An 18,090-nucleotide genomic window follows, 5' to 3' on the forward strand; every position below is an offset into this window, starting at 1 on the left:
GAAGCCTCTTCCTGAGTACAGATGCAGCAGAGATAGAGAAACTGAGTGAAGGGAATAGCATTTTTATAAATGACAGGGTGGGAAGAGGAAGAGTCAAGATATTTTTGGGAGTCAGTAGGTTTGCAAAACATCTCAGTAGATAGGCTGTCCCCAGAAATGGAGACAGAGACATGAGAAAGGGAAAAGAGGTGTCAGAGATAGATCAAGAAAATTTCAGAGGAGGGTGGAAGTTGGCGACAAAATTGTTGAAGCTGACAAACTCGGCATGGGTGCAGCAAGCAGAACCAATGCAGTTGTCAATGCAATGGAGAAAATTTGGGGGCAAGCTTGGAACACAGACTCTTCCATGTAGCCAATGAAAAAGCAGGTCCAGCTTGGGCTTATGTGAATGTCCATGGCTACACCAATGGTTTGGTGAAAGTGGGAGGAGCCAAAAGAGAACCAGCTCCACTAAACAGGGGAGGGTCGTGGTGGAGGAAAACTGATTAGTTCTATTGTTCTACTGTCCAGAAAGAAGCAAAGAGCTTTAAGGACATCTTGAAGAGGAATAGAAGTGTATAGGGACTGTAGATCCATAGTGAAAATAAAGTGATCAGGGCAGTAAACTGTAAGCATTGAAGTGATGGTGAAATGTGAATTGTCACCAGATATAGTTATGAAGGGACTGAACCAAGGGGGATGAAATTGTGTGACAAGTTCCCCTTGTGCTTAGCTACTATACCATGGGCTCCTGTACCCAGCACATCATTTCTGCACTGTCCACTGTTCCCCTTGTCCTTACCCATCACCCCACAAGCTCTGTATCCTGCATATCAATTGCTGCAATGTCCACTGTTCCCCGTGTTCTTACCCATCACCCCACAAGCTCCGTGCCCAGCACATCATTGCTGCAATATCCACTGTTCCCCTTGTCCTTATCCATCACCCCACAAGCTCTGTATCTTGCATATCAATTGCTGCAGTGTCTATGTGAACTCTATTTTTGCCTCAAGATACCTTCTTGAATGCACCCAACAAATAGCCTAAGCCTCTTGGACTTAAATGAATTCTGCTATAGTGAGTTGCTAATCTGCCTATTTTTATAAGTTTCATGCTTTATCTCCCATTTCTGAAATCTAATTACTACGTTTGTATAATTCCTCAGTACTTTTACTATATCCACCACCATCACCAACCATTCTTCTGATAATTCACAACCACCGACATTGACTTGGGGTTTTGTTTTAAGAGGCTGGTTATGTAAAAGATTTTTTAAGCACACTTTTGTGTTTAGATTTTGGAGTTCAATAAAATGTGTTACAGGTTTCATTGAACACAGAACATCTCATTACATTTTATTTGCAAAAACCTACGTTGGTGACCCCGATGCTCTAGGATGATTCTGGAGTTACTGAACACGTTGGCCAACACAGTTGCTTTGAAACTGTTGGAGTTTTGGGAGCAAAATACCATTGCTTGGTTTGTACAAACTCAGGCCCAGTTCACTCTGTGAGAAATCTCCGTGGATGTAAGCAAATTATACTACATGGTACTACATGGCCGCTCAGCAATTCCTCAGCTGCGAAAGTGGTGAGTCTGCCTGAATACGAAAAATACTGATTGCTAATAACTCACCTTTTAGAAACTTTTGAACTATCGGAGTCTGAGGACGCCCAACACTCGCTCTCCTTGTTTGCTAGGACATCAGAGCTAATGGACCACACACTATCTCACCTGGGAAATCACCATTCTTGTTTATTTTTCAAGAACTCTTCATGCAGCAAATACCTGATCAAGTTCACATAGCCCTCACTAATGCATCCATGATGGACTTTAAGGAGCTTGTTAAAATAGCTGATAATTTACACTCAGCTGGGCTGCAGTTTATTATTCCTCCTCCTCCTTTCTCTACCTCAATAATTAGCAAGGGCCCCCAAAATAAGGATGTGTGCAGCTGCAAAACAGATAATACCAGATCTGTGCTTTTACCATGCTTGCTATAGTAGAAATGCTAGGAAGTGCCGACCACCTTGCAGCTTCGACAGTGCCAGCACATCAGGACATTAGAGGTCCATGAACACCGTGGGTTCCAGTTGCCAGGTTCGTCTACTGTTCATTACAGACACCCTTCCTGTAACATTTCCTGTGTGACACAGGTGATAAAGTGAGCATACTGACAGCATCGCCTATTGATGAGAAGGCAAAGAGCAATGAAACCTCACTGCAGGTGGCCAATAGCAGCAAGATCCAGATTTGCGGCAGGTGATGCACTGTCTGAGTGGGTGACGTTACCCATGGGACCTCATCCTGGCTAAAGTGGCTCAACCTCTGCTCGGTGCATACCTTCTGTGTGCCCAAGGACTGTTAGTTGATCTTAAGAACTGTCGGCTTGTGGATGTCAAGGACTTTGAGTCATTACCCTGCTCCCCCAGTAAGTTCCCTACAACTGTTAAGCGCCTGCACCACCTCACTTAAGTTTACTCAACTGCTGGGCAAATTCCCAAACCTCAGCAAGATCACATTCTCCAAGACAATCACAAAACTTTGCAGAAGGTGCGAAACTCCTCCCATCAAAAGTAGCTGGTATTACAGATTTCCACTGCCCCGCAGAGTTAAAAACTACGGGAGTTTTTAAGTATGATAAGTTTCCATCACCACTTCATACAGCGAGTTGCTGAACTTATGGTCCCCCTGTACAGTGCGTTTAAAGACAATACCCAGAATCAAGTACTTGACTGGTCAGTGGACATGACCAGGGTATTTGATGACACTGAACAAGCTCTTACTAATGCGACCCCACTGGTGCACCTGCTCCCCAGACATTACTACCGACACTTCAGACTATGCTGTTGGTGCTGTACAAACAGCTGGTCGGAGGCATGAAGCAGTCCTCGCCTTCTTCAGCCGGCAGCTTCATCTTCTCGGTCTTGTTTTACGGCAGTTGGCACCCAGCTTAATGGTGCATTACCGCCACCTTCTGCTCTAGAGTGTGAAATAGACTTACATTCTAAATCCCTTCACCCAATCACACACACATACCCTAACCTACACTTTATCCTCCCATCTTTGGCCATCCTACCACCCTATTCCTGCTTATCCATCATATCCTATAAAAAATCCCTGTATCCCTTAAGAAAGCTAAAAATACCCGACCTGTGCTCTCACCCATGCCCAGCAACCCTTCCAATGTGAATTCCTGCACCCCAATTCCCTTAGATTCTCATAATCTCTCTCTGTATCCCATACTTCCTGCAACTCAGAACTACATGTTCTACTGACTCCTCTTCCTGACATTCCTCACACAATCCTGTCTGGTGTTTCCCTGTCATTTTCAATGATAGCTTCATCCACCCTCACCAACCCCCTCCCCCCAAGAGGAAGTACAGCACATTTGACTGTGAGCTTCTCTGTCTCTATCTGGCTGTCCACTATTTTCGCTTTCTTCTAGAGGGTTGGCATTTCACAGCATTTGTTGACCACTAACCCCTCGTGCACGCAATGGCCTAAATATCAAGACACTTGGTCTGCACAGCAGCAATGTCAAATGGCCTACATATATCAGGGTTCACAACTTATACACATTATATCAAGGGGAAGGATAATGCTGTGGCTGATTGCTTCTCATGGACAGCTGTTGAGGCCACACACATACGGATTGACTATGTTCTCATGATGGCTGACCAAGTTACTGACCCAGAGGTCCTGGCTTACGAACAGCAGTCACAAATCTGCATTTGGTTGACATTAAGTTCAGGGAAGTTGAGGATTTTCATCTGTGCGGTATCTCAACCAGTCACTCTTGCCTCATCGTGCCCGCAAACTGGAGACAGACTGTTTTCGACTCCATAAGAGGCCTCTGCATCTGGGCTGGAAGGCCTCACAAAAACCAGTTGCACAAAAGTTTGGCACAGCCTCAGAAAGAACGTGCATGATTAGACTGCAGCTTCTCTGGAGTGCCAGCACGCAAAAATTAACCATCATGTTCGGGCACCATTGACACTTTTTGAGGTCCCTGAGCAACGGTTTGATGATGTCAATGTGGTCCTTGTTGGTCCTCTTCCAGCACCCATGATTTCAGGCACCTTACCATGGTGGACCGTACCACCAGGTGGCCAGAGGTCGTCCCTCCAGCATCAACGACGGCCGCAGACATGGCTAGAGCGTTCATCATCACGTGGGATGCTTGGTTTGGCACTATTTCCTCTGACTGCGGTACCCACTTCATTTCAGACGTCTGGCCCGCGATAGCCCAGAACCTCGGCATTAGGCCACATCTCAGCATAGCGTATCACCCACAATCCAATGGCCTATGAATGTGGTTTCACCGCTCCTTGAAGGCTGCTGTGATGGCTTCCCTGACCAATGAGTGTTGGAATAATCACCTGCCATGGGTTCTGCTGGGGCTCAGAGGACCTGCAGTCATTCATGGCCAAGTTGCAATACGGGAAATTGTTACAAGTGCCAGGTGAATTCATTCCTGCTGCCATGACTGTCTGGCCGGCCTTTCAACGGTGTTCCACTCTCCTCAGTAAATTCGATTTCTTTCCATCTATTCCTACCTCCCATCATCAATGAGGAATACAACACACTTGGGTTCCTACTGACCTACATTCCTCCTTGTTTGGTTTTGTCCACCATGATGAACACCAACATCCTCTTAGGACCCCTTACAATGGCCTGTTTTGCAATGTGGAACTGAAAGAAAAGACGTTTATCATAGATGATTCCTAAAGCTGAATGTATTTCAGTAGATCGCCTTAAACAGGCCTACCAAGATTTGGAGTATTCCACTGCCATGCCGCTGGTGTCACAACACAACCACGAGAGCGTCAACGCACCTTTGGACCAGTCCGAGGCACCTGTGGTTCCTCCACCCATTGAACAGTGGAGCCGGGCAGCTCATCTGAGCTCTAAACTGGCTCACAATGCCAGTTTTAGTGAATTCTGGGAGGGCCTGTTTAGAGTAAAATAATTGAGAGAAAAGTTCATAATTCACAGCCATCGACACTGAGTTGTGGTTTTACATTAAGAGAAGGGTCTAATGTGTTTTCAGTGCACTTTTGTGTTTAGGTTTTGGAGTTCAATAAAACGTGCTACGGATTTCATTAAACATTAGATATCTTACTTGGTTTTATTTGTGAAAATCTACAATACGCAAAGCTGCCTTCAGCTGGTTATCAGTGAAATAGTAAATCCTTTTGAGAAGCTTTTCTACAATGCACAATCACTATTTTTATGTGTTCAGCTGTTTAAAAACTTTTGAAAGAAAGGTAGGAGTATTTACGAAAGCAGTTTGTTTATGACATAAAACCATCTCAAGTTTGTGTTTGGCCTGTGTATCACTGCATTAAATAAATGAAGTTCACAGGCTTTTGTGCTCATTACCTATTAAAATTAAGTTTAATCAGAAACAATTCTGTACAAACAGACATTTATTCATTCCACAATATATCCAAGTAATAAAAATCAGTTTTACAAATATTCCCAATTTGTACATAGAAAAAATAAATAGACACATTGTATGAGCCATACATTACCCATATGCCCATTTTGGTTTAACTTTGTATTTAACTGTTCCATAGGTTGTATCAAATTACTGGAGTCAAGTTACTTTAACAGTGTTTTTACAGTCAAACAAGTAATTAAGGTATATTTGGGATATACATTGCTTTATCACAAATATCCTAAAATGTCTAAGGCTTTCTTTTAATGTATTTGTGCAAAATTATGAAACTGTTAAAATACAAATGTGCAAAGACACTTTTGAAACTAAATTAACAGTTCAGTACACAGCCATATTCAAGGTTGTTCATATATTCAAATATCTTTACTTTTTATTGGAGTTATAAAAAGATTTTTGCCCACAAGTACACTTAGAAACTCAAAAGGCACAGGAAAAGATTATTTTGACAATTTACATATGAAAATAATAGTATCAAATGTTAGTCTTTCTCCAATATTAAAATGTGTTTTTTTTCAAAATCACTTTAAGGAATTTGAATACAATAAATGTGTGCTTAGTAACAGAAAAACAGAAGAGTACATTTAATATCCTTTATACATTGAAAAAATAATACTTGATAAAGTTAGTCTGTAAAATATTTACATAGATAAAAATAATATTTTAGAAAAGTCAGTAACAGTACCTTAAAACTCAACCTACAAAGAATTTCTCAATGTACAAAATTACTTTCTAAAAGAACTTTACAAAATATTAGCATTCATAGTTGGAGAACTTCATGTGATGAAAGGCCTCTATATCCACTGGTACCTACACAATCAACCTTCAGTCCTTCACCAGATAACTTTCAAAATATTCAAAATACTCAAATTGGTAATATTGGTTAAATTTGTTAATAAAAATCAGTAGTTACTCATTTCATAATTATGAATAAAACTGGATTTTGCAAGTTCATATGACAGGACAAAAATACTTATCTAATTACCCAGCTTAAAAGTACTGTTCTGTTTTTAAGCTTGTGGTTCAAAAACAGTTCATTGGATTTTGTATTAGTTGGCTTGGAATGATTTGCTCTCTCATATAAAATAAAAAATACCTATTGATGACAATGACATTGGTATGGAGTCCATCATTATTGAAATAATTTCCACATACAGAGAGGAAACACTATACAACTATCTTTATTGTAAAGCATGAGAATATAATTGAACTAATCAGAACTACTTTTTCTAATTTCAAAACCTTAATAAAAATCAATGTTAGCATTTTCATCCCAGCTTTCAAATAGTCTTCATTATTTACAATTTCTAACAGTTTTACAATTGAGTAACATCTTCTACAACTTTAATTTTGTGAATATTCTCAAATTCAACTGGTCCACTGGTGATTGGTGCATCCAGCTACCATATTTAAACATACCTCCTGGTCATTTCCCCCTTTAGGATAATCCCTTAAAGTCCAAGTCTTCGACCAAACTTTCTCTTTTGGCTTGCATGCCAAATTTTGTTTGGTAGTGTTCCTGCAAAGCTGCTTGGCACATCTTAGTATGTGTTGAAGCTATAGATAAAATTTTTCATTTCTACATAACTATTTTCAATTAGATTTGATTTTTACATATTAATCTGAAACAAAGTTGTTCATTTTCTTGGTTTAATATTGCTGAATTTTTGCTTAAGGTGAACGTTATTTGGTTCGTTCTGTGAAATTAGTAATTAAATTAATATTTTGGGACTGAGTATTATTTCTAAAATTTGTTTCATGTGAAATGTTAAAATGATACTTTACATCAATGTTAATACAAAAAGGGTTAAGCAATAAAAAGTGAAGAATACAAATTTTGACTGACATTCCACAACACAATGCATAGTACTTGAACCAGCACAACTGGGAAGCACTGAAAATACATACACTTACACAGTTTGGGTATGAACTGTTCTGTTTTTACAGGCATCCATAAATAGATTTTGTTCACAAGTCAGAAAATGCACAAAATTACTTAATTTGGAACTATACATCCACATCAACTATACACAAGACTTAAGAAAGAATAGGTACTAAAAGTGGAAGAGAGAAAAACAACTATACATATACTGGACTTCTGAATTTAATAGAATGGGAGTTTGTTTGGATGTAAGCATGTCAATAAGTCAGGTATTCATTACCTGGGGATAGCCTATAATAGCTTATCTCTCCCAGACAATATTTGTAATTAGTATTCTTATGATAATCTTGATTGAAGTCCTTTGTTTTGTACATCTTGTCCATCAATTATAACACTCTTAACTTGTGAGACTCTTAACTTGTCTTAATTCATGTTCCATGATAATTTAAGTGATTACATATCTCACTTATTGCTTTCAGGAATACGATTAGGATGCCTTAACTTCAAATGGCACTTGAGGGAGAAACATCTAGCCATAAGCTGAAAAAGTAAAATCAAGAATGCAAAGATTGCTTATCAAATTGCTTAAACATAATAATACAAGTAACATTTATTTAAATTAACCCTATTAACTAATATATTTACCAATCCTAGATATTACATATCGCTTCAAGATCATCAGGTATTTTTAAATTGCTTGCAGATTTTTAAAAAGTTAAGAGAAAGTTCATGATAGATCTTTAGTTATGTTTCTGATAGCAGAATGAGCAGATTCCATACAACACAAGTAATGGCTTCCAGGCCTTAGCCCCAGAAGATCCCCAATAAAACTCTGTTCTACAGAACAGAGTCTACTGTTGTTAAATGACAGAAACATAAATAATTCATGATTGCAAGAAAATGTTGTTAACCCTTTGCAATTACCTGGTTTTCTACATTAATTACTCATACAATATTAGTCTGATCTTCATCTAAGACACAACAATAGACAAAAGCATTCAGCTTAAACTAATAACACACAAACAATTGTACTCTTCATGCCTTTATTGGACACATTGCTTAATCACAGTCCACGCTGGAAAAAGTACATTAACCTCTGTATTTAATAACTGGTAGAACCTCCTTTAGCAGCAGTAACCTCACCAAGTGTTTCCTGTAGCTCCTGATCAGACTTGCACAATGGTGAGGTGGAATTTTAGAACATTCCTCCATACAAAACTGTTTCAGTCCATCAACAATTCTGGGATACCTTGCATGAACAGTCCTCTTCAGGTCATGCCACAGCATTGTAATTAGTTTGAGATATGGACTCTGACTTGGCCATTTCAAAACACAAATTTTCTTCGTTTTAAACCATTCTCTTGTCTTTCAGATCATTGTTTTGTTGCATCATCCAACATCTATTAAGCTTCAGGTGATGGACCACTATCTTGATATTCTCCTGTAAAATGTCTTGATACAATTTTAAATTCATTGTTTCCTCAACAATTACAAGTGGTCCAGGCCCTGATGCTCCTTCCACCATGCTTCACAGTTGGGATGAGGTTTTGGTGTTGGTGTGCAGTGCCCTTTTTCCTCCAAACATAGTGGTGTGCATTTCTGCCAAAAAGTTCAGCTTTTGTCTCATCTGTGCACAGAACATTGTACCAGAAGTGTTGTGGAAAACCAGGTAGTCTTTTGCATCTTGAGACATGGAGCAATGCGTTTTTTTTTGAAGAGCAGTGGTTTCCTCATTGGTGTCATTCTATGAACACCGTTCTTGATCAGTGTTTTTCTTATTGTGGACACATGAACAGAGACTTTAGCAAGTTCTAGAGATTTCTGCAGGTCTTTCACTGCTACCCTTGAGTGCTTTTTCACCTTCTTCAGTATTGCACTTTGTGATCTTGGTAGGACACCCACTCCTAGGGAGAGTAGCAACAGCACTGAAGACCACAGGACTTTAAGATATAGGAGCAGAATTAGGCCATTTAGCCCATCAAGTCTGCTCCACCATTTCATTAGGCTGATCCAATTTTCCTCTCAGCCCCAATCTCCTGGCTTCTTCCCTATATCCCTTCATGCCTTCACCAATCATGAATCTATCAACCTCTACCTTAAATATACATAAAGACTTGGCCTCCATAGCTGCCTGTGGCAAAGAATTCCACAGATTCATCACTCTGAATTTCCTTCATTTATAGACAATTTATTTTACTGTGGACGGTTGAACACTCAGGTCTTTAGAAATGCTTTTGTAGCTATTTCCAGCTTCATGCGTCTTCACAATTCTTCTACAGTCCTCTGAAAGTTGTTCTGACTAAGGCATGGTGCACAGAAACAGACCTTTCTTGAAAAGAGCAGGCTCTGTCAGTAACATGACTTTGAGTGTCTTTTTTTATAGGACCGGGTACCTCTATGGCCCACACCTACAATCTCATCTCTTTGATTGAAACACCCTACTTCAAGTAGTTTTTGTAGAAGTATTATCGCAGAGGTTCACATACTTTTTGAATTTAGACTGTGACAGTTTAAATGGTGTACTCAGTAATGACAGGAAGTGCGCATGCGTCGGTCGTGTATACAGCCTGGTACAGCCGTTCCGATCTATTCTTACTTTCTTCTTCTTCCTTTTTAATTTACATTTTTTTTTGTTTTTTTTTCTCACTGTAACACGTCGAAGCTGCACCCTCTCTAACATGCTGGTAGACAGAGTTTTATTTGGGTCTTTTTTAGTGCTGGAAATGGTTACATCTCGACACACGGGACAGAAGCAAGGTCGCATTGTGTATTCCAGAAACCAGCTAATGCCGGCTGGTTTAGCAAGCAGAGCAGCGGACACCCCTGTTGAAATCCAGAGTAAAACACACAGAGGATGCAGAGGGGATCACAAAGTCGAGGAAAGAGGACTGGGTCGAGACAACAGAGACTTATGGAGAAGAGGAGTTCGTTGGGTAATACTGTTCTGGCTGACCGGAAGCGTACTGAGAGCAGTAAGCATAAAGGAATTGGGTGCTTACTGTTCTGGCTAACAACAGATGATGCAATCCAAGGCATATTACGATCAAGGAACGTGTTTGCAGACTGGATATTTAACTTTTTACTGTTGGACTTCGGCCACGTTCCACTGTGATACAACACTTGGCGGCACGGGAGGTCGTTCCTGCCTGTGGCCATCGAACGTGCAGCTCCTCCCGTGGAGGATCAGACACCCTGAGCCAATAGACTGGTCCTGGACTTATTTTCCATCTGGCATAGTTTGCATCTTGTTGTTTGATTGTTGGTGGTTTTTGTATTGCTATATTTATGCTCTATTCTTGGTTGGTGCAGCTGTAACAAAACCAAATTTCCTTCGGGATTAATAAAGTATATCTATCTATCTAAGTAGTACAGTTGCGTGTGTGATATTATTTTAGACAAATTGTGTTTATCTATTATTGTGACTTAGATGAAGATCAGACCACATTTTATGAGTAATTAATGCAGAAAACCAGGTAATTGCAAAGGGGTCACAAACATTTTCTTACAACTGTAGTTGAATAAGAAGAAATGACGCAATACCATACTTTTAACAATTAACCGGAATAGGCTACAACAGAGAAAGTAAGCCGCGCTCAATAGTACTTAAATTCCTTCGACTCAAGAGCAAGGTGGAGATTCTACGAAGGGCCTAGGGGTAAGAAGAGGGTTTTTTTTGGAACGGGAAGTTAATATACTTCGATCATGATTACCCCCCCAGCGGTCCTACAGAAATGGAAGGAATATTCCAAAGCAAAATTAAAGCAAGAAAAGATTAAATTCCAGACCCCGTACCCTGCTAAACTGAGGGTATTTTACCAAGAAGGGATACGACTATATCAGACGGTGGAAGAGATGTCTACAGACATGAAGAACGGAGGACTGCCCATTAGCATGGTCAAACCAAGGGAAAGTCTGGCTGAGCAGTTACCCTGATCTGCTTGGGAAATAGTAAGAGAACCGAGAAAGCAGGGGACGGAAGAGGACGAGAGAAGGATATTAGGAAGAGACTTGAGTTCTCCAAGGGCATCCCTCACCTCCTCCAGAAGAGCCATAAGGTTTGGCTAACTTTTAAGGGTGCTGATAAACTAAACGGAGGCAAAAATAGACGGTGATATACATATCTTGACAAATACCTATTACAATGTGGATTTTATATTACTCAATTTTTAAAAATTTATTCATTCATTCCCTTTTCCCCCACCTAAATGAGAAAATATACATGGGAGGAAAACACAGGGAAATCATTTCTGTGTAATGGACATAGATTTTGTTTTTACTTATTTTTATAGGTACTGCAGCGGGGGCCCTCAACTCACAAGTAGGAGGGGCTATCCCCTACAGCTAGACGTTTCTTCTAGCTCAACTCAGGGTCATCTAGAGACCCCAACCTTGGAATCACACCTTCATTACTTTTTTTTTATTATTCGCGTTTCTTGGCTCTTATTTGTTCAGGGAGTAGATTGATTAAGTTATATTCTGCCAATTTCAACTAACAGATAAATACACCTGGCTAAGGACTAAGTAAAATTCGTTTCTTTTAATGTCAATGGGCTGTTGAATCCAGTCAAGCGCAGTAAAATTCTATCAAAAATGAAAACAGAACAAGCCCATGTAATATATTTACAGGAAACTCACTTAAGTGATAATGAGCATGGAAAATTAAAGAGAATGGGCCTCATTAATTTGTTTTTCTCCTCATATAAATCAGGTCATAGAAGAGGAGCTGCTATTCTCATCTCAAGCAAGCTAAATTTTGAAAAAGTTTTCAAAATGGGAGATAAGGAGGGCAAAAATAATCTGGTAAGGGAGAATATAGATGGAAATCCAGTTATTTTATTGAATATATACACACCCCCAGGAAGTGATATTAGTTTCTTCCAGAAAATTACTAATATTATGGTAACAGAAACAGAAGGTCTTTTGATATGTGGGGGAGACTTAAATTTACAATTACAACCAAAGTTAGACTCTTCCAATAGAAAAACTTATGAAACAAAGTCCTTACATAAGGAAGTTAACACTCTTTTTGAGGATGTTGGTCTAATTGATATATGGAGGGATCTTTTCCCCGACAGAAGGGATTACACTCATTATTCTGTCCCCCATTCCGTATATACAAGAATAGACTATTTCATAACATTTGGAAAAGGTAAAGACAAAATAATCACCTGTGGAATTGGGACAATATATGCAAGTGAACATGCACCTATATATTTATCTGTTGATTTTGACCTACAACCAAAGAATACTATTTGGAAACTAAATTCAAGTCTACTCAATGATCCTTATTTTAAGGAACAAATTAAATTCCAGACCCCTTTACTTAGAATTTAATGATAATGGAGAGTTTTCTATGGGATACTCTGAAGGCTGTCTTAAGAGGGAAAATTATAGCGATATCTTCATATAAGAAAAAAAGGAATAAAACATTAGAGGAATTACAAAATAAGCTGAAGGAACTTGGAAAAAAAAACAAAATTGAGTTTGGCACAGGATACACTAGAGGAAAATTTAAAAATCAGTAATGAAATGAATAGTTTGGCTACACAAGAAATTAGAAAAAATTTAATGTGTCTGAAACAGAGACACTATGAACGTGGATCCAAATCTATGAAAATACTGGCGTGGAAACTGAAAAAAGATAGCAGAAAATACGATTCATAGAATTAGGGATCCAAGAACGAAAGTGATAAAAAATAAGCTAAGTGAAATCAAGAAGCTTTTAAAATGTTTTACAAAACTCTATATTCCAAAGTTCCGGGGGAAGATTGACACCTTCCTGAATTCTTTAGTTACCTACTTTCCTGAATTCTTTAGTTACCTACTTTAAGCAAAGAACAAAATAGAACAATGACTGCTGACATAATTGAAGCTGAACTAAAAACTGCAATTAGCAAGTCACCAGGATCAGATGGATATACGGCAGAGTGGTATAAAGAGTTTAGAAGTGAGTTAATTCCTGTTTTACTCCCCACAATGAACTGGGCCCTAAGAAAGGCGCAAATGCCACCCAGCTGGAAGGAGGCGATAATCTCAGCTGTACCAAAAGAAGGCAAGGATAAAATGGGATGTGGGTCATTTAGACCAATATTTGTTCTTAATGTGGATTATAGAATACTTACCTCCATCATGGCCAAACGATTAGAAGAGTTTCTACGCACACTGATACATAATGATCAGACAGGTTTTATACAACAACGCCAAATACAAGACAATATACGAAGGACACTTCACATTATGGATCATATAAAAAATGAAATTGAAGCAATAGTGATAAGCATGGACGCTGAAAAGGCATTTCATTCAGTTAATTGGAATTTTCTCTATAGAGTTTTACGTAGATTTGGTCTACTATGACAATTATTAAAACTATACAGGCACTATATGACAATCCTACTGCCAGGATTAAAATCAATGGACATTTATCTAACAGTTTTACCCTAGAAAGGGGCACGAGACAGGGTTGTGCATGGTCACCGCTACTCTTCGCATTATACCTGGAACCATTAGCTCAATACATCAGACAAAATGAAGATATCAGGGGAATTACTACTAAAGGGACAGAGCATATTACACCTGTTACGTAGATGACATTTTGATCTATCTAGGGCAACCAACACACTCGTAACCTAAATTGATGCAATCCTTTGAACAATATGGCCAATTATCAGGATACAAGATCAACATAGATAAAACCCAACTACTTTCATATAACTATAGCCCACCAAGAGAAATTGAAAGTAGATATTCTTGTGCATGGCAGACAGAGTCCGTCAAATACTTGAGCATCATTACGCCAAAAGATTTGGCAAAATTATCAGAATGCAATTATCAGCCTATATATAAAAAAATTAAGGAAGATATAACAAGATGGAACCTAATTCCTTTTCTTGGTCTCAGTTCAAGGATTGAATCTATTAAAATGAATATACTGCCCAGACTACTATATCTCTTTCAGACCCTACCAATAGAGATTAACCAAAATCAATTCAATGAATGGAACAAGATGCTATCAAGATATATATGGCAAGGTAAAAGGCCTAGGGTTCGTCTCAAAACTTTGCAATTAGCCAAGGAAAAGGGGAGATGGGGCCTACCTTCTCTTAGAGATTATTATTTTGCAGCACAGTTGAGAGCCGTGATATGCTGGTGCAACCCATCATATGACGCTCAATGGAAAAACATTGAGGACAGGATACTTTCCATCCCCATACAGGCAATTTTGGCTGATAACAATCTACAAAGTTAAATAAATAATATTGGCAACCCGTGGGTGAAATGGACTCTTAAAATATGGAAAACTATTATAAAAGAATATAAACTAGAGAGAGGCATTGCAACTACACAATGAGACATTATAAACTAGAGGGGGGAGAAGATGGCGGCACGACGACAGCGCGCGCAGCCATTTCGGTGATGAATATCTGTTATTTGTCAAGTAGGGGACCGTGCACAATCCTGATTTGATGGAGACGGACGTGAGAGCACAGCAGAACATCTGGAAAACTTCTGAAATGACTGCTTTGCTACCGCTGCTACTGTGTGGTAACCGGAATCTCCGGAGCTGAAGGCCCCAAAATCCTCGGCTTTGTGTGTTTCAGTGGCCGGGGAGAGGTCGAAAGCGCTCGGGAGGCTGTATCGGAGAGGCTGCTCGGAAGCTTGGAGTTTTCGGACGGATGGACTCAGTGTTGGCTGTGGTCGGCTGCTTCCAAGGTATCGGCAAGTTGATGGTGCCTGGAGGTTTATGGCAGGGAGTTTCTCCCTTTTGCCGCCTGCTATTGGGGACTCGGGAGTCCATCAACTCGGGACTTTGAGCCTATTTTTTTTTTTTTTTACTGTGCCTATGGTTTGTTCTTTACCAAATTATGGTATTGCTTTGCACTGCTGTAACTATATGTTATAATTATGTGGTTTTGTCAGTGTTAGTCTTTGGTCTGTCTCGTTTTCTGTGATATCACTCCGGAGAAACATTGTATCATTTCTTAATGCATGCATGCATTTCTAAATGACAATAAAAGAGGATTGTGTGTTCTCATAATCTAAAAAAAAATTCTTAAGTGGTGTGCATATGACTCTGATTTTACACCGAATAAACTGGATACTAGATTTACGGACTGGACAGCTACAGGAATAATAGCTATTTGCAATATAATGAAAGAAGGAACACTGTTCAGTTTTGAAATGCTGAAAGAGAAACACATCAGAAAAACAAGACTTTTACCACTATTTGCAGATGCAACAGTATGTTAATAGAATGGTTAAAAATGTAACCAAGGCAAGTACATGTCTGATAGAGCTATTTAGAAAAGCATATAATTCAGACAATGGTAGTAGAATAATTTCAAGCCTGTATAAGGGTTTGTCAAATCTTAAAACACATTCCACTTCATACATTAAAACAAAATGGGAGAAGGAAGGAGGGATAATAATATCTGAGGAAGACTGGATAATAATATGGAGGTATCAATGGAAGTGTACCAGTTCACAGAAATGGAGGGAGCTCGGGTGGAAAAACTTGTTAAGATGTTTTATTACACCCTCTCAGAAATCCCATTATGGGAGTAGTAACCCCACTGTTTGCTGGAGAAATTGTGGAAATCAAAATGCAGACCATTATCATATTTTCTGGGAATGCCCTGTTATCAAAGACTATTGGAGTGGGATACATAATGCCCTACAAGACATCTCTAAATGTGAAATATCCTTAGAGAGTAAGACCATATATTTTGGGTATATACCTCAAGAATGGTTGAAAAGAGATAAATATTTAATGAATGTACTGCTGGTGGCCAGTAAAAAGACCCTTACCAGGAAATGGTTATCGCAGGAAAGCTCAACTTCAAATGCATGGATGGAAATTACAATGGACATTTACAAAATAGAGAAGATAACAGCATCTGTTAATCATAAGTTGGAACAATTTTATTCGTACTGGAAAAAATGGTTTAATTACATAACACCTTATAGGCCTGATTTTATTCTCACAAGTCAATGAATATTTTGTAAAAAAAAATCACTCCCTACTCTGTACATAGTTTTCTTCTTCCAATTGTTCTTTCTTTCCTCTCCTTTCTATAGGTGTATACCTCAGATAAATATTATGTGGAGATTTGAGACAAATATATGATATATATGTACAGTATCTGAAATACATCTTATGGAAATGTTTGTTTGATGATGAAGTTCAATAGAAATAAATTACAAAAAAAAAGCTGATTTTCCGGCCCTTTACCTTTTCAATATGAAGTTAACTACTCCTTCTATTACATAACCTGCTTCTGTGCCTAGCTAAAAATATACTGACAAAATCTTCATCCACACCCTTACCCTCTTCACACTTAACTAATGGTAAAAATCTCCTATTTATCATCTTCAATAAAAGAGTTCTTTTAAATTCCCAGTAACAGACTGTTCAACATTTTTTCCCCTTACTTGCTGACCAACATTGAACCCTATTCAATCTCCTTTCCAGCTAGTACCACCACAAAAGAGGCGAGTGATGAACTTCTGGGCTGCCATAACTGGCACCAAAATAGTACTACTAATTTGTAAACACTTAAAATTCCTAGACATACTTACTCCAAGTTGAAAGTCAGTCTTCAAAAGGCATGTAATCTATTGCCAGATTTCCTTTCTACCTCTGTAATGACTGATATATTGGGACATGCACTATTCAGTCAATTACAGGCAAAAATATCAACTCAACACATACAAACTGCTGGAGGAATCATCAGCATTTTGGGCCGAGGGCTGGAAAGGGAGAAGATGCCAGAATAAAAGTGGGGGGTGGGGCGGAAGAGGACTAGCTAGAAGGTGATAGGTGAAGCCAAGTGGATGGGAAAGGTAAAGGGCATAAAGGGTATTTGGACGGGCACTAGGGGGAGGTGATAGGCAGGTGAAGAGAAGTGGTTAGAGGCCAGAGTGGGAACTGGGGGGGGGGGGGAAGAGAGATTTTTTTTAAACCAGGAGAAATCAATGTTCATGCTATCATATTGGATACTATCTAGATGGAATATGAGGTATTGTTACTCGCCTGAGAGCGACGGCAAATGAGGAAGTCATGGACTGACCAACATATCAGAATGGGAATGGGGATAGGAATTAAAATGGTTGGCCAATGGGAAATTCCACTTTTTGCAGTTGGAGCAGAAGTGCTTGACAAAGCAGTCCCCCAATTTATGTCGAGTGCCATCAATGTAAAAGGGGCCGCATTGAGAGCACCAGACACAACAGACAACCTCAAAAGTAGCTCTTGAGCATTTTTAAACAGAAGATTTCAGAACAACATTGAAAGAGTATGCATACACTCAAGGTGAGAAGACAGATTTTGATAAAATTGCTTTTTTTATCCAAAGCTGTCTTGTGATTTGGAACTGACCTCAGCTCTCAATGGCTGGATTTCTAGGTACACATAATAAAATACAAAGTTTTGAACTTTGTTTAATATACATTAAAAATTGTATTTACATTGGTAAAATTGGCTTGCTTTAGGTCCACTGATTTCAATGGGGATTTTAGGGCAGGTGGGATAGAAAGGGGTAGCAAATTTATTTATTTTAAATTTTTGGTTTGCTTAAAACCTTTTATTATTTGCATATTTAAAAATATTTTTAGTTATCTTATTTGTTTGAATTCTCTCCCAATTTTGACAATCATTACAGGTGGGACTGGGTTTTATCTGCTGAAGACTTCTTGGGAAAATTCAAGAAAGGAGATTTATTTACTGTGCTGCTTCTGGTTAGGACATGTCTAGATGCTTCAGGCTTCC

The 18,090-nt window shown here is 38.9% G+C and overlaps 1 protein-coding gene across 1 annotated transcript in view; it reads right to left on the minus strand.

The window, feature by feature from the left end:
• Window positions 1-5,360: 5,360 nt before the first annotated feature.
• The window catches only part of LOC140195211 (inactive ubiquitin carboxyl-terminal hydrolase 53-like), a 142,728-nt gene continuing 129,998 nt past the window's right edge, over window positions 5,361-18,090 (minus strand). Inside the window, exon 16 of the mRNA XM_072253157.1 lies at window positions 5,361-7,862. The gene's annotated coding sequence lies outside the window, so the exon portion shown is untranslated. The remainder of the gene's footprint in view (window positions 7,863-18,090) is intronic.

The sequence above is a fragment of the Mobula birostris genome, chromosome 3 (genome assembly GCF_030028105.1).
Source record: "Mobula birostris isolate sMobBir1 chromosome 3, sMobBir1.hap1, whole genome shotgun sequence".
In the NCBI taxonomy this organism is placed as follows: Eukaryota; Metazoa; Chordata; class Chondrichthyes; order Myliobatiformes; family Myliobatidae; genus Mobula; species Mobula birostris.